The following is a 21,100-nucleotide window of genomic DNA, read 5'->3' as shown; positions in this document are numbered from 1 at the left end:
AATTTATTTATGAAATTTTCATCACCTAAATAATAATTTGTCGTTGTTTCCCTGCTTCGGCGCCCCTGTACGAAGCCCATGTACAGAATTAGGTGTTCTATGCCAACCTCTGCGATTAATTCCCGATTCAGGAACTATAGAAATTCCTATGAAAGCGGTGCCATTTCAGGAACTGTTCTTTACCAGTTGGATATTTCAATGAAATATCTTCCCAATTCAGGACGTTCTACTAATTGCCTAGGTGGATGATGGAGTTTGAAATATTTGACATTAGGCATACTTGTGTAATTAAGCTCTGTAATATGTATATACTCAAAATATATTAGAGGAAAGAAGAAACTCACCGTAAAGCATAGTACCCTTCCTGCAAATGGATACACGTTCGCAGCATTTCAGGGTAACTTGCAGGAACGATAAGAATGTAAGACGCCACTAGTAGAGGGTTCGTCCCGAGTTCGAATCCCGGCCTGGGCATGGGTATTCGTTGTGAGTATCCCTTCATCAAGTTCATCATATCACCACCCACTCAGCCTCATCTTCGTGCTTAGCCAAAAGTGGCAGAAAACGGAAGTAAAATAAACCACATCATTCAATCAATCACAAAAAGTTTACTAGGATACATATTTTATGTTAATTTATGGACTCATTTTATTTAAACGCATATTTACAATGTCCTTTCTCACGAGGAAGGAAGCTACACTGTCGGCTTCTAATCAATGCATTTATCATGGTGCACAGGCATTTTTTCTTACATGGTTTGATTTTTGATTGTCTTCTAACACTCTACTTCAGAGTTTCAGTGATTACTTCTGCATGTCTTACACGGCTAGTGTAGCCCCCCCCCCCCCTCCTGCGTACGCGAGTGCTTCGATGTGATTCTTGGCTTGCGAGCAGCCATTTGTTTACTGACGTTTTGGATATGGACTGCTGCTGCTTGCTATCTATTTCACGTGCGAACTGGTATTTTGTTGCTAAGTGCTTCCGTTGTTCGGTTAGGTGAGTCGGATTTAGCGCTCTAAGCATTGAAATAACGTCCTTAAAGGCTTTAAACACCTGATCCCATAAAATCTGGCCTTGAACACGAAACCCCATTCGAGCCTCACATGAAAATCTGCGAAAAGGCATCTACGACACCACGAATAGCCCCAGTCTTCACGGAAGCACCATTTCCGTACTTTGACACAACCGCAGAGGATGCCGACAGGACGCGTATCTGGTTTCGAGCCACCACCTGTTTATCGGAGAAGAGCGCTGTTGTCACTTTTGCCTGCAGCGTTTGGACACCCATTCATTCACTGCGACTTTACACTCCCAAGGTCTTTATATTGTATAAAAAAGAACGGCAGAGCGGGGTGATCTGTTCTCCCTAGTGAAGCGATTGTGTATATTTTATAGTGATATTTATTTAGGTCACTGTACGCTCGGATGCCAAGGTCACAGCCAGGCCATGTCGTTGTAGTTTGATCATTGAACGGAAAACAAGACACTGTCAACCACTGAGTGAATTAAGCTTTTTTCTTTGGACGGGACACCCCCCAAATCAGTGGCGTATCTGTAATTTCATTTTGGGGAAGGTTTATTTGGTACGCAAATTTGAGAATGTTCCCAGTATAAACTACTTACAACATTGGTTCTAACCTAGATCATTAAATCTTATGATAAGATTTAGACGTATTTTAGAAACAGTGTGTTAACATTTTAAGAAAATAACCCAACTCATGCACAAGAAAACAGCTATCGAACTAGCAGCCAAGTTCAAACTTGATGTCCACCTAACCTACCTATTAGTTTCTTGTGAACATTTTCTGTCCATGTAAAGTATGTATCAGTGCCGCAAAACCCCGTACTGCGAGGTGGCGGGCGGATACAAGTAAGCCTTTAGGGGGCCTCAGTCCTTGGCATGGTAGAGGGTTCGTACATGCATGTACGCAAAAGTAAACGTAGTTACTCAGTGCTACAGATACGAATACAATATACACATGTAAAGTTAGAGTTCCCTGTGCATGGAGCGCCATGCCACGAAGGCTCATTTAGGATATGTGGGCTCCACATATTTTCCATGTTGGCCATCTTGGAGGTGATGTGATCAGCACCACGCTGCGGCCGCCTTTATCCCCAAGTGCCATTTGATTTGAGGCTAGGTCGGCTCTAGAGACGCTTTATATACATAAGTGTGTGTATGTGTGTGTATATATACATACACTTATATATGCGTGTATCTGTATGTAAAGGTAGGTAGGCAGAGGGGACCTTTGGTAATATTTTACGGAGTGGGGGGGGGGGGAGATTTGTAGATCCGGCACTGACTGCTGTTGTCTCCGCTGAGTAAGGTTGGATAGTCTCAGAATGGTGTCCTTTAATCCTCAAGGCTGCATACTTTCCGACAGGGAAATCTTGGATTACTGGACCATTTATGGACACGAATGATTTTTCATGAATCCCTTGCATGAATAAAAATAATTTCATTTTCCCGGAGATAAATTTGTGTTCATAACAGGTTTCCATGGCTACTTTTTAGAATCTTTTTAATTACTTTAAACAAACAATATTCAGTTAATAATTAATTAGCACGACTTTAAAGTGCAACAGAAGTTCGTAAGTCCACTTAATGCACAAATGGGCTAATCGGGACTGGGATACTAACCAATACGTGCCACCAAGTGGCATCGAATCCGGGACCCATTCTTTACGAGGTGACGAGTTTACCACTACGCTATCATAGAGGCCACACACCATGTTATGAAATCGATGGTTACAATATGAAACTATCCGGCCCAGCTAGTACTTATTTTTTGGACAGGGAGTTGGGGCGGGGGGCAGGAAAGTGTTAAGTTATCTTATTTTCTAATTCTCACCCACAAACGCGTTGCCAAGTGCGTGGGCTTGATAAGTGTTGATGGCTCCTCGGATAATGAGTACTTGTTGAAAGAATTTCAGATCATTAAAATATGAAAATACGTTACATTGTTCCCTAAGGCAGGGTCTCCCAAGGTGTTTCAAGATTTCTCGGCGGCGCCCAAGTCAGAATGTAGGCCATACTCTCAACGCTCAGTTAATGTAGTGAGTTCGTTTGCCTTAGCTATGTTAAAAAAAAATATTTCAAATACAGAAACATTCTATGTGTAAAAAGTACTAAATAAGCACAAATTTGGATTGATGCATGGTCCGATCCTAAAACCTTGTGTAGACTAGCAAGTAAGTGTCATTTCAGTGAAAATATTGGAACATTTAGTGGCGCCGCAGCGCACACATTAGTTCCCAATGCTCTGTATTACTTCTTCATAAAAACCTAAAGGTAACGATGACAGTGGGCACAATTTACTTGACAGTCCTAACAGGCACACCCTTTGCATGTGCTCTTCACGACAATAATAATAATAATAATAATATATCTTTATTGAGCGGGCGAGGTTCATCCTACGCTGTTCTCCCACCTAACCCTTGTCAGAATAAAGTTACAAACGGTATATATATAAAAAGAAACAAGACAAAAAATAATAACGAAAATAATAATAATAATAATAATAATAATAATAGTAGATAAGTAAGAAAGATGAAGAAAAACATATTGACAATTGACAATTTTAAAACAAATAAGAACTGTAAAGATACAATTAATGAGTATATGTATACACATAAAACTACATAAAACTAAATTTTAAATACACCATTAAATACAATATATATATATATATATATATATATATATATATATATATATGCACACACACATGTACACGTAAATGCATATTTTTGTGAATGTTTAATGGTGCAAGAAGAGAAATATTTCACATGAAGTAATACTAAGTTCTTACATTGACATTAATCCATTGTGGGATGTATATTTATTCATGTATTCTTCTAGATTCTAACTGTTTACATAGTAGATAGTCCTTTGCTTTGGATTTAAGAACATGCGGGGTTGATTGGTTAGTTATTGTTATGGGCAATTTATTCCAGGTTGAGGCTGCATTTACCGTGAATGATGATTTGAAGGAGGCGGTACTGTAATGACATGTAAAAAGTTTGTTATGCCCTCGCGTGGAGTGTGAGTGTATTTGAGTGTCTAGTTTACGTTTTCTGAATAGATAATCTGGTTTACTTGCTTTTAAAATTTTGTTTACGAAAGTGATATAGTGCAGATGTCTTAATGCCAGTGATAGTGAACAATTGGTTGCTGTTGATAGCAATTTTTGTAATCATTACAATTAATAAATATATAACTGCAACTACATAAACAAAAATAATGGATGAAAAATCAATAATGTTTTTAGGTTTCGTCTATGATAAAATATGTGTGTGACGCTCATGAAGTAATTGGTTGTTTTTTTAATGATGATAACTTTCAATTATTATAATCAGTGTATAACGTTTTACGTTTGATCGTTCGGGGGAAGTTTTGCAAAAATTCTTATATTCGATTAATTTGTGCCTTATTATGTTAAAGATCTGTATTTTGTGATTACATTATAGTTATTTGTTTATATTCTGATTAATTTTTTGAATACTTTAAACAAAACTCTGGTTGGAGTAAAATACTCACCCTCTAATATTAGTGAATATTTTGAACAATTGTTACAACTTTTAAGAATTGGTATCAGCTCTAACATATTATTAATAAATGTAACATTAACATGTAAAAACACCGAGACACAACTATGACTAAATGTTCTCCAATGATATTAAATATCAAGAAAATATAATCTTCCGAAAGTGAGTTCGAACACCGACCTCAAATTCCTTTTGATTTTCCGAATTCCCTCTGTCAGTTTGAAAAAAACAGGGGTAAGGGTAACATATTCAGCAAAAAAAGAAGCCTCTAACGCCAACAATTTGTTAATTATATTTTTAGTATTTTTATCACTCGGGTAATATCTTCTGCTTCGACACTGCAATGCGGTAATGTGCGCCATAAAGCGAAATATAATTGTATCAACATCTGTGATGTTTTGACGTTTGACGATTGCTAGCGCAGCGACGCCGAACGGCAAATGCCGGAACTTTGCATGAGAGATGTAACACAACGTGACATCTGGTGGTTAAATTACGAAGTACGTCCTCGTTCCGAGAATGGAGTTCAAGTTCCACTGAAGGTATTAAGTGGAAGAACTCAGGCTATTTTCTAAAGCATTCTTTTGTTGTAAATGAACAATATTCTTGCTAATTTAGCAGTTAAATGCTAATCTTTTATAACGATATAATAATGACACGACAGGAAAAGAAGCTGTATTGTGGATGTGAGATATTCTTTAAATTGTAAAAATGTTTATGCATTACAGAGCATCCCCCCCAAGGCCCATGACGCACTCCCCCCAAAAGGTAGGACATCCCCCCCCGTTTATGCCGATATAATTACACAATTTACTTTTGTCAGACAAAATTTGCGGAAAAATATAAAATCAGAGGTGCAACCACGAATTCTTGTATGGGGTGGGGCAAGTACCAGGATAAACGTAATAATAATAACATTAATATTGTTATTATTATTGTTATTACTATTTCTACTACTACTACTACCAGTAGTAGTAGTAGTAGTATCAAAGACGTTATTATCCTCATAAATTACGCAAAAAGGGCGTAGAAGGTACGTGCTAAAGCATTTGTTTGGAACAAACGATTTGAAATATTTTCTCAACACCGTCAATTTCATTTTAGCCAATAATGGAAATCAAGCACACGAGCTGTATTTTTGAATGGCAGAAAATGAATGATAAATGCATTCCGAAGATACGTGTGTAACTTTCATGTTTTTTACATATATGTAAAATGGAGCGACATAAAATAGCAAATACATATGGAACAAACTAACACTAAATTGTGTAACTATTCAAAGCTTATTCAATACAAATATACAACACATTTTATTTAATATACATTACATTACAAGAAACAAGTAGATTGCCAACGAATCGAGCAAGAATATTTTTAGATCCAATTTCCGCAATTGAAAACAATATTGATTTAATAGGGGCGAATAATTTCACTGAACGCCATGGCATTCTCTCATTTACAACTTCTTTTTTGGATCATTCGGCGCTCATGGCTGACTCCCGCCGCCCCTAGCTACAGCTCTGAACTTGACGAAAACGAGAAAAGCAGACAATGCGAGCGACGCAAGCAAGAAAAGTTTACAAAATGAATTTTTATCCGCATAAAATTTGAAATCGAAGGGGTAATGGCTCCTCTGAACCCCCCTGCAGGTGCCCTTGGCCGTCAATGTTTGTCCCTCCTTGACCCCTAGAATTGACGTCTGTCGAAAGTTGGGGGGGGGGGGCAATGACACCCTGCAGCCCTGTGGTTGCGTCACTGTATAATACAGACATATTTAAGCAATATATATGTTTACTTTAGATACTTTAGGCTCACTGCCATTGTTAGTCAACCTTATTCTGCACAGTTTGTCTGCTCGAGTAACCTTGTATTAATGAGAATACCACGCCCCTCTCCATCCAAGCCGATTCTAAAGGCATAAGAGGTGGTGTTTCATTTGAACCCTTTCGCCGCGATTACCCACAGGTAGGTAAAAAAATTAAACATAACCAAAACTAAAAATCAATAACAAGTCAATAAAACGATACGATCCCCCCATTTTTGTTTGGTGTTTTAAGTCGACTTTATGCACAGTAAGGCTAATCGGGACTGGACCTACAGTTTAAAGTGGAATCCGAACCATACGTGCCTCCACCGGGTATCGAACCCGCGACCCCTTGATTACAAGGCAATGACGCTACCACTGCGCCATCGCCATCCCCCATTTTTGTAATGGGCGTCATGAAACCCCCCTGGGGCACTCCTGTTACAGAGAGAAAAACAGGAATTGTTGTATGCATGTTAATAAGGTTGCGTCCTAATTGCGAACAGTGCCTACATCGTCCTAATTGCGAACACATGAAACTAAGAAATATTTCCACCTCCTAATTGCGAGCACATATAGCTGAAAACCTGTTTTTGAAAACAGGTAAACGTAAGGCACAAGAATTCTGGTCTTTGCCAGCATCGAAAGAAGAGAGGCTTTGAAGAACCAAACACATTATTTATGGATGAAACGTTCAAAAGCTGTGCTAGCCAATTTTCTTAGATATACACCATACATGCAGACTTGGGAAGTAAGAATTTAGAAGCAAATGTTGTACCTCTAGTCTTTGCGTTTTCACCAGACAAGAAGAGACATTTATTTACAATTGTATCGATTAATCTTGAGGAAAATAGTAGAGTGGAACTTCGACGAAGGCTTTAATCATGTCGGATTGTATGTTACAACTGACATGCTTCAAATTGAGGTGCAACTTTTACACCACCAGTAACACACAGGCCACTGACCAATCTCAAGTCTGGCACTGAATTTATTTTAAAATATAGTTAAAACGACTCAGGAAATTGAGAGAAAGTTGTAGGTCACAAGGCAGAAACATGTGTTCGCAATTAGGATGCACCCTTTCGAGTGTATTCCTGTTCAGGTAGGAAGTGTTCGCAATTAGGACTGTTCGCAATTAGGACGACACGGTGTCCAATCGTCATGATTGTGGTATTCCGTAGTCACTTTCAGATGAATGAAATATAAAATGGCATTAGAAACTCGAATAAAAGACGTAAATAGAGAAAAGTACTACAGTTACTATATAAGTTACTTCATAAAGGAATTCCTTTGTACCTGACTATCAGATTGCTTCCATTAGAAAACCCAGAGTTATCATACACAAGATCCCAAATTTCTAATCTTTTAACAATTAAAACTCATAAAACTGATTTTTTTAGAAACTCTTTTACTGTCTCAGTGGTTAGGGACTTGAATGCACTATCACCTTAAATATGAAAATGAAAATCAATTGGGACCTTTAAGAGCAGATTAAGAAGTTTTATGGAATGACGCTACATACTTTTATGGTTCGTTTCGGTTGATTGTCGAATAATTAATTCATGTTTACCAATAAGAAATGTTTATCATGGTCTGCTATGTATATAGACCACACACCACACGCACACCCACATCCACATATGTCTTTGAATTACTATTTTTTTAGTGTGCTTTGCTTAATGTGAAAGGTGTATGTATATTCATTATATCATTATATTTCTATGTTGATGTGTGAATCAAATTATGAATGTATTGGATGATTATAAAGTTTCGATCCATTCCTGTGGAAAACAGATATTAGAATCCAACCAATAATGAGAATGGAAAACCTAACACTTAGTAACACATAATCTATCAAAACTTCTACAGATAATGTAAAAACAACCTCAGAGTAACACGTAATCCATCACAGTATGTACATGTATATTGCTAGAAAAGGTGTTTCGTGCAGCGGTGCGTCGCTGGGAGTTTTGTGTGTACGTGCAGGGTGGTCATTTGGAATAAGGGAGAATTCGCACCGAAGAAACACGCGACATGCAACATGAGACACTTGTCGCTTGGAGGTTGAGAGACAATGCACTAGAGTACTTACCATGTTGACTAATATTTTTGGACTAAAGTGCCTCCATAAGCTGACTTTTTCAAATAAAAGCAGTCAGATAAAAGGCTAGGTTTTACATTCTCATTATTGGTTTGATTTTAATATTTTTTTCACAGAAATGGATGGAAACTTTATAATCACCCTGTATATTATGAACTTTTTGTATAATATGGTTGAGTTTAAGACAAAGCGTGAGCCTTAATCCCCGCCATACATAATAAGAGGTAAATAAAAAAAATGAATGCTGGGATTTCACTTTTAAGGAAGGACATTGGCCAAATTTCATTTTTCTTTCTTTACTCCTTTTTCCTTCAGGGGCAGCCTACGGAGACAGATTAAGAGAGAGAGAGAGGGGGGGGGAGGGAAGGAGAAAGAAATGTGAAACGTATGGAGAGATAGAAATAGGAGGATTATGAAAAGATAGATATAAGAAGATTTGGAAATACAAGTGAAGAGATGGAGAGATAAGAGATAAGAATATTTTAAAAAATATCATGCAAAAGGAGAGAAAGAGTGAGAAGAAAATTTGAAAAGACAAGTGAAGAGATGCAGAGATAGAGACAAGGCTTTAAGATAAGACTGAATGGATTAAGATATACGGAGATTTGAAGAGAGAAGTGGAGAGAAAACGAGATACAGATAAAATTTTTAAAAAAGAAGGATTTGAAGAGAGAGATATCAATATACAGGCCTTGAAGCAGACAATTTATTTATTTATTTGTTGTTTTAAGTCCACTTTATGCACAGTAAGGCTAATCGGGACTGGGCCTACAGTTTAAAGTGGGATCCGAACCACTAAGCGTCTTCACCGGGTATCGAACCCGGGACCCCTTGATTAAGAAGCGACGACGCTACCACTGTGCCATTGGGGGAACCACTTGAAGCAGAGGAGAAGTGACCTAAACTGTGGGATCGGATTAATCCACGTGCCGAAACTAATGTACATCCGTAACATTCCCATGTGAATGCTGTGACGGTACGTTTAAATAAAGCCATTTACGTTGTATTTCTCTCTATACTTTATCATGTTACTGTTTAAACATTACCACACCCATATTTCAAGTGACATTCATATTGAACCTTTCATAAAGAATCTGCTTGCAAATATAAATTTATACAAAAGGATTGCCTTCTTCAATATAAACTAATAAAATTTAATGTGATTGGTTTTGTTTGTTGCTTTCAATCGCATTCCTCTATATTTAATCTTCGTGTCGCATTCATGAATACAAGTTTTAAAATACTTGGCGCTCTCGAAATATGGTGGGTGGTTTTTAATTAAATTAATGGGAAAAGAGACGAGAAGGGAAATTAAAAACGGAATTACGAATGCTTTGACACTCTGTCGCCTACCCTATTGAAGTTTCTATTAGGGAAATCAGCACGTGTAATTTATGGAGTGGAAAGTGTGTTAATTTCAGTGTCAGAAACTTATGTAAAGTAATGGGAATGTATTCGCCGGAGTCGTGAATTGAAAAGACAGTCCTTTAGCAGTTTTTCGCTATGTGGAACATTGAAACGCAGTTGGCCTGGGACAATTTATATTCATATTCAGTTTGTAATTTTGTAATTTGATGACCGACGTTTTAATTATAACGTCGATTTGCTACCTTTCTTTCCATTTATGTTATTTTAGTTGTCTTTACTACGTATGTACAATGGAGGAAACCCTCCTTTATATCGGTTGAAATACAAAGGGGGGAGACATTTTCCTCACATCCGTTTTTAAATTAATATAGAAACAGGAAGGAATTGAAGAAGTAAAGTTCCAGGCAGCTAGAAATATGAAAAATTACAGTAGCCGTTAATTTTCGCTCTTGTGTTCAGTAGTGCAAACCACCAAATTCTAATTGTGTAGAATTATACTAGTAGTTTTTTTAAGAGCCCATGCTAACCTGAGATAGTATAATCTGGACTAAGCCTGTAGTTGATCCATAACACTGTGCAACCTGACTCCCGAGGGGGAGGGGGTTGAACCTGGGACCTTCGGCGACTGCATTAGCCATTATACTATTCGAGAGGCCTTGGCAAATGCAACTTCACATTATAATGTCTCATGTAAAAGTTTGCGTGTGTGTGTGGGGGGGGGGGGTCCAGAGGTTTTTTCCGTGCAGTACGCAATCATACGCGGTACCGGGACCTATTTATAGGTTTTGAATTGAATTGATTGACTTTGTTTATTTTACTGCCACTTTTGGCTAACTGCAAAGATGAGGATGAGTGATGATGTGATGAAATTGATGAATGGGCACTCACAAACACCCATGCTCAGATCAGGATTCGAACCCGGGACCCCTGGCGTCGTAGCGCAGTGTACAGTAACAAGTAACAGTAACACGAAACACACAGCCACTAGTTCCTGAAGAAACACACCATCCCTCGCTGCTAGTAGATATTAATCATGTAAAAAAAAACCGCGATAAAACTTGTCACAAGCTACAGTACAACTTCAGTAAGGCCGACTTTCCATCCATCTATCACAAGCTGCTTAACACGAACTGGGATACGAAAACAAGAATGACGCTTATCAAGCTACAGACGCGTAATATTTGATGAATGTGACATCTTAAAGAAAAGACGCAAAATACAGTACCCGTGTTATAGCTCTTTTCAGTTCTTATGGCGGGCGCTCTAGAAGCAGACAGGGGAAGTGGGGAGCGGGGATTACGGAACAGACCAACCAGACAACAGCAGTGGCGCCGAGAGACACGGCAAGGCCGGAGAAAGTACTACGTGAAACTCGTTCTACTGGCCGCTACGTTTCTTATGACGCTGGATTGGTTGCTTCCCCGATCCCCACTTCCCCTGCCAGCTTCTAGAGCGCCCGCCGTAAGAACTGAAAAGAGCTATAGTGTACGAGCAGCATTATTAAAAATATAAGTAGGAAACATTACCACCACAAGAAGTGGAAAAAACAGGCGGGAGACTTTCGATGCAACTATAATAAATTTATCTAATTTCGAACAATAGTTAGGAAGGAAATTATTGATGCATACAACATTTATGTTGCCAATTCGTAAATAAATATTGCAAAAGATAGCACCCAGTTTTGGTAGTTTGTTACAAATAAACGCAGGTAAAGCAACAAAGATCCTGTACAGTTCAAAGATAAAGTGTTGTCAGACCGACGTTCAGTAGTCGAAGCTTTTGCACAGCATTTTCAGTCGGTGTATAAAAAAGATCCCCCTAGATACGTATGAAATGAAAGTACTGCTTCACCATAAACAATATGAAACTCTGGATAATCTTAATATTACAGAGATAGGAATTGAAGACGTAGGAAAAGCAATTAAAAACATGAAACCTAAGAAATCAACCGAACCGAACAATATACTGCCCTATGTACTTAAAGGTTGAAGCTATTGAAATGAATTCTTGCAAAACACAAATTTCCTGAAAAATAGAAAGCCACTTATCCACTTCCCAAAACCAATAATACTAAAAACGTACAAAACTACCGACCAATAAGTATACTATAAGACCCAGCTAAAATATTCGAAAAAATCATGCACTGTTACATACGTATTTACCCTCGTAAAACCTGTAATATCATCGTTTCAGCATGGCTTTGTATCACGTAGATCAGTGTTGACCAATCTCTCCGATATTACCAATTTTATAAGTTCAACCTTGGATGAAGGAGGTCAAGTTGATGCAATACGAGTATATACAGACTTTAGCAAAGCGTTCAACTTGGTTAACCACGATATCCTATTAAATAAATTAGCATAACTAACACCATTAAGACTTGTTTCCATGATATGAAAAACTCAATATGCTGACCAAGGCAGTAATTTATTTTATTATAAAACATAAACTATGGTTTATAAGGAAAACAAGAAAAAGGAAAATAGAGAAGAGAAAGGGATTATCTACGAAGTGAAATGTAAATGATTCATTGATTGAATTGGTGTTTTAAGTCCACTTTTGTGCACAGTAAGGCTAATTGGGACTGGACCTACAGTTTAAAGTGGTATCCGAACCACTATATGCCTCCACCGGGTATCGAACCCAGGACCCCTTGATTACAAGGCGACGTTGCTACCACTGCGCCATCGGGGAGGCCCGAAGTGAAATATAAAGAATGTCAGAGTGTGTACATAGGAGAAACGAAAAAGAGGCTGAAAGACAGGTTGAAACAACATAGGGATGATGTACGACTTAAGAGAGAGAGAGAGAGATATCGTATATTTAAGCACACGAGAGAAACAGGACATGACATAGAGTGGGATGAGGCTAAGCAGATAGGAAGGCAGAAGAGAATACTAGTGAGAAAATGGAAGGAGGCCAAGGAAATAGAGAGGAAAGGTGAAGAAGACACAATGAACTGGAATGGGGGACTGAAGATAAACAAAGAATGGAAGAAGGAGTTAGAAAGAGTGGAAAGGACAAGAGGAAAAGAGGAGAGAAGATGGAAGAAGAATGAAGGAAAAAGGGCGTGAGATAAGGAGTTCAAAAACATTCTAGATGGAAGTAAATTTGTTTAGCCTTGTAGGTGAAAGTACAGTTGACAAGGGAAATTCACCTGCTAGAATGTTCCAGAACAACTTTCTAATAGTCTGGAGGGGAATAATATTTGTGTATATATATCGTCCTGTTTTTGTACCTTGGTACATTTGTACTTGGTGCAGAGTCTGAAGAAGACCTTGCTAGAAAGTTGAAACGTTACGTTTAGTTTATGCTTTATAATAAAATATATTACTGCTTTGGTCAGCATATTAAGTTTTTCATAAGTTAGCATGCTTCAATATTTCTGAACCACTGCCCCAATTGTTTGCTTCCTATATGCAGAACCGTAAGCAGTACGTGACGTATAAAGGTCACACATCTTCAGATATAAAAGTCACCTCAGGAGTATCTCAGGGGTCTAACCTTGTGCCACTTCTTTTCACATTACTTATTAACGACTTGCCTGATTCATTTGAAAATTCACACAAGTTGCTGTTTGCAGATGACCTGAAATTTTGCAGGAAAATAAGCAAATAAGATGACAGTGTTCAACTTCAAAATGATATTACAAAGTTAGAAACGTAGACAATAAACAATGATTTAACACTAAATATCAATAAATGTCATTTTGTAATATATACTCGAAAGAAAAGGAACTATACGGCGTACGCTTTTAGAAGGAACATTAGTTCAGCCAATACGCAGCCAATGCGGTCGCGCTGTTGCCAAACAAACTACTAGCGGAAGGGAAACACAGATAATTCGCTGTGTCCAATATTCAGCTTTCTATGGGTATAATGCATGCACGTGATATCTGAGTGCAATGAAATATATAGTGAAGAATTCTACACAGGATTATATCATATCACTGCACCATATAATAGAAACTCGTACCTGAAAGAAGTTTGAAGGTATTTATGATAGAGGAACTGCAAGACCATCATCATCATCGCTCGTTTCTGTTTTCTGGCATGTTTTCCAGGAGATTTGAATAGGGGTTCGCCGATTTCTGTGGTAGATACTTTACCCTGTTTTATAATGCGCAACACAGTAGGCACACATACACCACACGCTTTAGCCGTAAGTTCTCGATTCTGAGCAAACACTGTTTCAGCACGCACGTCTTGCGAACGCCAATTCTTTGAAGTAAGAATAAGCTTCAAAACTAAGTTTTCTGTCCTGTGACCGTAATACGAGTATTTACCCTTGGTGCCTGTACTACTGGTACGTACTAGGTTTCGAGAGCGACATTATTAATTTGATTTGATTTGCTATATTTTACTTAGCTTTTTCTGCCACTTTTGGCTAATTGACGAAGATGGGAATGAGTGATGATATAATGAAATTTATGAAGGGACGTTCATAAACATCCATGTCCAGGCCAGGATTCGAACCCGGGACTCCTGGCGTCGTAGAGCGATATGCTAACCACTCCACGATGGCGTCGACGCGACATTATTAAATAACACTCACGCAACACACACACAATTGGACAACTATCGAGCATAAGAGCTGTATTGCACATCGGGTTACGACGCTAGAGGTCCCGGGTTCGAATCCAGACCTGGGCATGGATATTTGTGAGTGTACATTCATCAATTTCATCATATCATCACTCATTCCCATCTTCGTCAATTAGCCAAAAGTGGCAGAAAAAGCTAAGTAATATAATTGAATCAATAAGGGCTGTATTGAATCCTCTCACAACTGTTCTTCATGCCGTATGAGTAAAATTATCTTATACCGCCCTTGTTATGAAACCGCTGAACTCAAAACTGACCCAGACTCGCAATGTTTATGAACACACAAGACAATGAAAGGTCATTGTGCATATTCAGCCGAATTTGACACCCATAGCTTTAACAAGACAGAACAACTCACCGGGTTCAACACTGTGGCAACGAAAAAACAACAGACGGAACACGGACGGAAAACGAAAGGGTAATTGTGTGTGTGTGTGTAGACGTGTTGTTTCCCGTGTTTCTTCGAGATACGCTAACTCCGGCTGTAGGCGACGGAAATTCATGGGATTTGGACAGTCAGGTTCAAAATGTTGTGCCCCATCTCATGATGAACCTTAAAGTGGCGAGTCTTATGAAAACTTCTTACGCGCAAGAAAAATGTAGAACACGGCGTTTAACTCGCGCACCGCAGTCTCCTAACTGTATAACGTTGCACTCCTGCCATTGGCTGGTCGCCACGCACACCCTCTCCATGGCTCCGCCCGATATCGCTTCTAAAACCGTGCGTCGTATAGTTGAATTTCAATATCAAATATACAACCATAACTTTAGCAAGAAATTTTACCGTCAAGGATTTAGGGGTTATTTTATATTCAAATCTTAATTTTAATAAACACGTAGAACAAATAATTAGTGAAGGGTTCAAGAACCTTAGGTTTATTCTTAGAATGAGGAGGGATTTCAAGAGTATAGAAACACTAAAAATTTTGTATTATTCATATGTAAGACCAAAACTCGAATATGCATCTGTTATATGGAATAGAGACACAGCAAAGTACAGTGAAGCAATTGAAAGAGCCCAATCAAGATTTCTTAGATTTTTAAAATACAAATTTAAGAAAGTTTACCCCACATTTGAACACTACGAAAACCTAATATATGAATGTCGGTTTACAAAGCTGTGCCAGAGAATAACGTTACATGAAATAGTATTCTTGTAGAAGTTGTTAAATCATGAGTTAGATGCTGAACATGTACTCTTCCAAATTAATTTTCGAATCTCGACGTCGAAAACTAGACTCAAGAATGAAGTTTTTCTTACAAAGAAGGCTAGATCTGAAATTGAAAACAAATCTCCATTGTGGAGAATGTGCACCAGTTACGACAATAAACTGTAAATCCAGAATAAGACCATTGACATCTTTTCTATGAACCTAAGGGAGCTCAGTAAAGCCACTATTAACACAATGACAATGTCTTAAGCTTAAACACATAATTTCCTAATGGAATGGTGTTATAAAGTATATATGTGTGTGTGTGTGTGTGTTTATGTGTGTATGTATATATCTATATATAAAATTAATAATTTAAAATATGTTGTCATTATATTTTTTCATCTATATTATATAGGTAACTGTATTCACTATGTATCCATTATATGGGCTCTGTAATTAGGTATGTACCTGTTGAGTTCAATATATAAATAAGTAAATAAATTCAATCACTTTCGAATATTGGAGAACGTAAAGCTGGTGTTTGTAACTCGTGGATACTGTTAATTTATTCGTGAATAGTACGTAGAATGGCGAAGTTATTGCACTCGCAATTCTGAAGCTTTTCTTCTGTTCCTGTTTAAAAAGTTTGTAGGTGTACACTCGCCAGCAAAAATGGGACGAATATATCTTCAAAAACTTGCATCCTTGAATGGTGTTATGTGTGTTTCATAACTCGACGACGAAGGCCGAATTTCCCATTGAAGATTGCTTTTGACATTTGCTCATCGCCGTTACCCATTGTAGAATGCGTGGGGGGAGGGGTGTAACATAATAAAATATTAATGATAGTACGACAGTCATTTAAAAAATAATGCACAATGAGGCAACACTTCTTGTAGGAGTGTCCAGCAGTAATCTGCCAAAAGGTTTGGTGACCATCTTCCCTTATATCGTCTTTCCATGGCAGCGATATCTTGGTGAAATCGCTCACCATGTTTATCACTCACATATCCGAGATTAGGCGGGGAAAAAATCCAAAATGAGAATGCAGGTAATGTATTTTGAAAGACATGTTGCACCCCATAGCCATGTAACAGTCCGTCAGTTCCCTGTAATTGTCAGACCTGACGTTACCCAAGAAATTGTTGCATAATGCCTTCTCAGTATTTGTCAGCAACTCTTGAAAGGTTATGTCATTCAAGTCAGGAATCTGAGGCCCAATGAAAATGCCTTCTTTAATTTTTGCAGTACTAATCACAGGAAATTTGGATAGTAGAAAGCCCCTGCCATCTTTGTCCATTGCTTTCACAAAATTCTTGATGAAGCACAATTTCAGATGGAGCGGTGGTAACAGCACAGTGTCTTTGTCAACAAAAGGTTAATGCGACACATTTTGTTCGCCCGGATTGAAGCTCTCTCTGAAGGCCACTGTTGCACTACATAATGATCTTCCCTTGCCCTACTGTCCCAGTGACACAAGAAACAGCAATATTGTGTGTAACCAGTCTGCATTCCCAGCACAAGTCCCAGAACTTTGAGATCACCACAGATTTTCCATTTGTGGTTCGAATAGCCAGTATACTTTAGAAGTAGTCTCATGTTCTCGTAGGTTTTCTTTTACTGAACGGAATGGGCCACTGGTATCGAAGGTTTCTCGTTTCCGTTATGCAAGAGAGTTTTTGAGGAATCTATGAATAGGCGCCATTCTTCCGCATTGTGAATCATTCCAAATTCTGTCATTACAATATACCAGACTCTATGCCATTGAGGAAAACGTGGAAAGACCAAGCTGTTGTTTACGGAATGATATACTAGTGTTTGGTTGTAGCAGGCTTTTTTTTTCTTGAAGGCGAGACCTAAGTAATTCTGCTTGCCTTTTTGGAAGATTAAGTCTCTTACAAGATCGTTCAATTCTGCTTGTGACAATGACTGTGGTTGGGGGCTGTGATGTAAATGGCGTGTAATCAAGATCTTCTTAATCTATTAGATGGTCACTACCATCATCTGTTTCATCTTCCAGTGTCCATTCCGTTGGTAGTTTTGGAACTGTGATAGAATCAGAGTACGGAACTGGGCGCATTGCAGATTCCAAATTTGGATACGAAACTGTGTGTTTTGATTTACTTCAGATTCCAGTTACTTTCGTTGAACAAAAGTAGCAATCTGTTATGTGGTCTCTAGGTTCCCTACACAACTGTGGTACGGCAAATGGCATAGATGGGTGGGTTCCATGCAACCAGCCCCTTAAATAGAGGGAGCAACGTGAGCAACAACAGTTCTTTGGTGACCAACACTTAACCTCATCTACCTTTGATTCAAAATAAAACTCGAACGTCTTTTTGACGAGCGGGGAAATGGGATGTCTTTGGGACTTCGTCGTAAACTCACCACACACATAACAGAAAAGGTTTGGTGAACACGCAAAAATAGTATTCTTCACGTTAGGGGTTTTGCACGACACACACTGTAGGAACAGAGACTGCATGATCCCACCAGCAACTGACTGATGCAAATAACTGATAACTGAAACTCCACTATACCTCAACCAAGTGGCTATTTATCCCTTCCCTCTCCACCCCCTCCCCCATGCACTGCCGAGCCCTAGTAACAGGCTGTGCTGATAAGCGCTGCGACAACAATAACATGCAGTCGTGCGCTGATAAAATTGCGCTTCCAGAGAAAAGTTTATATACCGAAAAACTGTTTTCACTATCGTCATCAGGGCACTGAACTCCATATCAATCACATGTTTTTGTTCTGTGGCAATTTTCATTGTCGCACAGTGTTATTTTCCACGCCTGTACCTGAGAAAGGTTGTGACCGATTTGCTGAGCTATTATGAGTAGAAAGAATTGTCTCACCTGCCACACAGTCCAGGCATGAGTCCAACAGACTTCTACTTAGAGCCCATGCGTAGATAACCTTTTTTTCCTTGGAAGAGTTCTCTGCGGACTGAACAACAGCAAGATCCTAACTGGAACAGCAAATCTTCCGAGACGTTGGGATACGGTTATTGAGAAGCAGGGAACTACACTAAGGGACTGTAAGGAGATACTGCTTAACATGCAATGACCATGTAAGAAAAATATAGTGTGCACTCGTATATGATACAAGGATTTTTTTGTTACTTATTAACGTTTCAGTCGTTTAAATAAATACTAGGTCTATATAATATCGCTAAATCCGTTGTGAAGCTCTTACGGAAAACAATTTGATATAAGTAGAGGGCTGTAGGAACTAGTCAATACTTGTTGCAGTAGTGCGAATGTAATTCACAGAGCTGGCACAAAGAACCAACAAAGGTCTGACTATTCAGAGAAAAGGCATGCTCTTCCATAAGTTGAGGAAAGAGAGTATTTCAAAATTAAAAGCAGAAGAGGAAGTAAGACACTTTAACTAATTGCTTCTAAACAACTATGACTTCACAACCTTTCCTCATGTTGCTATCCCCATGTCCATATATTCTTCAGTGCTTTCATAGTCATCGCATCAAATTTTTCCAGTCTCTGATGTTCAACTATTCACTGTTCCTGATATTTAGAAAGTTCAGGAAGACTTACGCAATATCCGGTACTTAGCAAGTCTCGTGAACGACTGCCAAAGCAATCCATTACCATGGAGCCTTAAGACAGACTATATTACGGAGGTTTAACGTAAAAGGGTCCACGCAGTTAAGTAATTCAGATCTTTAGAAGATTCTGTTCATGTAGGTGTCAAATGCTATTGTAGGGGGCAATATGTGAATAACATGAATTTAGCTCATGTAAAGCTTATTATTGATTATAAGAATATATATATAATAATCGGTCATCGCACATATACAAACACAAGTAATGAGTAATCCTTATGTAACTTATGGCCATAAGTAAATGTTTGTCAGGATCCCTTACTTTTTGTCGTCACTTATGCGGTGCACTTCCTCACTCACACTGTTCCTACTTTAGATTGAAGGGGTGGTTGTGGTCTGTTGTTGGAGGGGATAAAGGGGGCACTGGACATGGCTTTATTTTTATTAACTTTTTATTATTAACTATGAATATGGTTACAGAATGTTACAATACTTTTTTCTAATTAATTGCCAAGTCTGTTCTGGTAACCAGTACACAGAGAAAATTACTCGTTATTTTTCCAGTGTTATCCTGCTTACAATATACCGCGTGAGCACAAAAACACTCCCTGGTTTTGAAAGGGTATAACTTTAATACCAAAAGTAGTATTCTAAAGAAATGTTCACAGTAGTTGTAAAAACTCATAAAGTTTTCGTGGTGTTCATTGGAATTACAAATGCTCAATGTGCGCGCCATCTGTTACGCGGGAAACATCGAGACGATAATCCAGCTCCAACCACACCTTCTCAAGCGTATCCGGTGTGATGAAGTTGACAGCTGTACTGATGCATTCCTGAAGATGATTCAAGGTTGTAGGTATTAGAGGTACAGTCTTGGACACAGCTGGCTTGTAACGACCCTATTGAAGACAAGCACTGAAGCAAGCCATCCATGTCTGACCACCAAGCGCCTTGGGACTAGACAACCCAAACAGCATTGCAATTCTGCGGCTTGTATACCAGTCACGGGTACACATCTCTGTAAATTGAGTAGTGATGCCAAAGAGAAATACGAGATGAAGATTGTCGATCGTAATGTCTCGTGTTCTCGACATGGAATAATACTCGGTCCACTTTACGTTCCATTATTTAATGTTGTTTGGGAATGAACATGACGGACTAGGTTTATATCTTCACTCCTTGCATTACAGTAAATTCCATATTTTACAATTACATTAATGCTTTGAACGAAAATAATGCCCAGAAAAACATCGAACACACGTTCACACCATTCTTCTCACACACATGCACGTGAAAACAAACACACAAAGCTAAGTTTTAATTTCCAAGTGAATGTCCAAATAACAGTAAATGGAGAAGCACGATGTGCGAAACATGGGATTTTTCACAGAAAGAATGCGTCTATTTGTGTCATACTTGGTTTCTATTAATAGACAATGAAACAATTATGAGAGAAATTAACATGCATTTTCGTCTTCAGGTGCTGAGGAAGGAAACAGACTGACTGGAAAAAAGAAAGCATGGTGCTATTGATAGGTTGTTGGTTAGCGTACAGAGCTTTCATCAGTGAGGTCTAGGTTCGATCCCCACCAAGGACATTTATTTTTATTCTTTTCTATTAGTGAAGAAATATGTAATATTGTTTTCTAGGCATTTTGACGAAAGGATACGCATCAAATTTGTTCGTTTAATCTGTATTTTCATTCTTCTAATAAGTTCTCTATCGCAATGGGATATAGAGATTCTCTATCTAGGAGATGGATATCTTCTCCATGGTTACGTAGCTGCGATTCTCCAGACCCTTACACCCACTTGTCTTATTTATTTACTTCATTTCATATCTAACGAAAACACACAGATATAGTTACAACAAGAAAAACATCTCGCGTCGAAGGTTCCAGACTCGAGTTCTGGCTTTTTTGCGAGGGTGATTATTCTTGTGTGTTTGTT

The sequence above is a fragment of the Lepisma saccharinum genome, chromosome 1 (genome assembly GCF_977018435.1).
Source record: "Lepisma saccharinum chromosome 1, izLepSacc3.1, whole genome shotgun sequence".
Classification (NCBI taxonomy): Eukaryota; Metazoa; Arthropoda; class Insecta; order Zygentoma; family Lepismatidae; genus Lepisma; species Lepisma saccharinum.
This window is presented reverse-complemented; position numbering follows the sequence as displayed.